At 39.9% G+C, this 2,500-nt stretch overlaps 1 protein-coding gene across 2 annotated transcripts in view; it reads left to right on the forward strand.

Annotated features, from left to right (window-relative positions):
* Positions 1–2,500, forward strand: part of tsl (membrane-attack complex domain containing protein torso-like) — a 27,446-nt gene that overhangs the window by 3,092 nt on the left and 21,854 nt on the right. The window lies entirely within an intron of this gene.

Consider the following 2,500-nt stretch of genomic DNA (forward strand, 5'->3'; position numbering starts at 1 on the left):
GCAATTCAGTGCAGATGAATGGCTGTGAGTTACGCTGTCTAATATAGAAAAAAAATCTCCCGCAATTAAGCAGTGAGAAAGGTGACTTACGCAAGAAAAGAGAAAGAGAGATAATAACAATAATAATAATGATGGTAATGAATCAGCAGAGAATGTACGGACTTTTTTCATCTTTTATTTACTGGAGCGTTCTTTAACTTTCGTTTTCTTTTTGCGTCTAGGTGATTTACTGGTCTCGGGAGTGTGCAATATTTGGTGAGAACAATTCATGAAGAAATAAAAGAAACACTAAGAACAAACGTCAAAGAAGTAATAAACATGACAGTGATTGTGCTAATTATCATAGACATGATTACTGTTACATTTATCATTGTTGTTATGATAATTGTCACAACTACTATCATCATTATCGTTAACATTATTATCGTTATGATCATTACTACTGTTTTTTGTATCATCATCATTATTGTTAGCATCATTATTATTATTATTATTATCATTATTATTATTATCATTATCATTATCATTATTATTATTAGAATTATTATCATCATATTACTGTTATTATTGATACTATCATTATTATTATCATTATTGTTATTATTATCATTATAATTATTATTATTATCATTGTCATTATTATTATCATCATTTTCATTATCATTATCATCAGCATTATTATTACTAGCATTAGCATTACTATCATTATCATCATTATTCTTAGAAGTATTATTAATATTATTATAATAACGATATATTGCTAATGATAATGATAATCTTACTAAATCCAAAGGGCAGTATCACGTTGGTTCATTGCAACTGAAAAAGATTTACGCCCGGCGCCCTTTGCATTGTACTATTCTTTTTCTATTTCGTAATGTCTATTTTTTCCCTTTTTACCTTTCTGATTTTACCTTTCAATTCGTGCTGCGTTTTGGTTTAGCATTTGCAACAACTTTATGGAAGAAATGTCGTTTCGGTGGTTATATTGTGTCCAAAACCCCGTAAAAACATTCTTATTGAAAGCAAAATGCAAAGTTCATGTCTGGTTTTGAGATAGAGGGTGTGTACATGGCGTGTGAGTGTAAGTTTGGGGAAGTGTGTGTGTGTTTGTGTGTGTGTGTGTGTGTGTGTGTGTCTGTGTGTGTGTGTGTGTCTGTGTGTGTGTTTGTGTGTGTGTGTGTGTGTTTCTCGTATGTGTGTTATATTGACATGTGATTGACAATAAACTAGTAATTAGATATACAAATTTTACCTCCTTTCTCACATAGTAATTAGATAATGCGAACCAACAAGGCTCAGCCAAACCTACATGTGTTATACTGTATTTTTTTTTTTTTTTTTTTTTTTTGAATAAATTATTTGAATCTGAATCTGAACAGACATACATATCTAGTTATCAAGTAGGAAAAGCTAGCTCTGTGTGTGAAGAAACAAACATTCACCAGATAGAATACGAGGCAAAAAAACTAAAAGCTGGTGGAAGGAATTATGAACTTGAGACTGGAGGGTCAAGGCTTAGGATGGGGGTGGGGGTGGGGGGTAGGGGGGTAGGAAGGCCAAGGATACAAGAGTGGGAGGGAGGGAGGGAGGGAGATCAAGGGATGTGGGAGGAGGGGGAGGGGGAAGGTGGGGAAGGGGTAGGAGATGTGAAGGAGGAATGAAGGATGTACCGAGAATAGCTTGTATATTTGTAGGACTGCCAGAATAGGATGGAGAGGGGGGGGGTGGAGGAGGGGGCAAGAGGTTAAGGTGAAGGAAGGACATGCTGCTAGAGGGGGAGGGGGGGAGGGCGGGTGACGGTAGGATGGGGGACGAGAATGCAAGGAGAAGAGGGGGGAGGGGGGGAAGGTGTGTTCAAGGATGCAATTAGAAGGGAGGAGGGATCTGCAGGATGTCACTTCTAATTTTGTTGCAGGACCTCAATCTTAGGCTAAAGGAGATCATTAAACAATAGGCCGTATATATATGTATCCATCTATCTTTCTATCTATCTGTCTGTCTGTCTGTCAATCCACCTCTCTCTCTCTCTCTCTCTCTCTCTCTCTCTCTCTCTCTCTCTCTCTCTCTCTCTCTCTCTCTCTCTTTCTCCCCCCCTCCCCCTCTCTCTCTCTCTCTCTCTCTCTCTCTCTCTCTTTCTCCCCCCCTCCCCCTCCCCCTCTCTCTCTCTCTCTCTCTCTCTCTCTCTCTCATTCCCTCTCTCTCTCTCTCATTCCCTCTCTCTCTCTCTCATTCCCCCCCCCCCTCTCTCTCTCTCTCTCTCTCTCTCTCCCCTCTCTCTCTCCTCTATCTCTCCCTCTCTCTCTCTCCTCTCTCCTCCTCCTCTCTCTCTCTCTTTCTTCCCTCTCTCTCTCTCCTCTCTCTCTCCTCTCTCCCTCTCTCTCTCTCTCTCTCTCTCTCTCTCTCTCTCTCTCTCTCTCTCTCTCTCTCTCTCTCTCTCTCTCTCTCTCCTCTCCCTCTCTCTCTCTCTCTCTCTCTCCTCTCTCTCTCCTCTTTTTCT

This window comes from Penaeus japonicus, unplaced genomic scaffold (assembly GCF_977035675.1).
Source record: "Penaeus japonicus unplaced genomic scaffold, GWHDUDI00000001_assembly GWHDUDI00000026, whole genome shotgun sequence".
Taxonomy (NCBI): domain Eukaryota; kingdom Metazoa; phylum Arthropoda; class Malacostraca; order Decapoda; family Penaeidae; genus Penaeus; species Penaeus japonicus.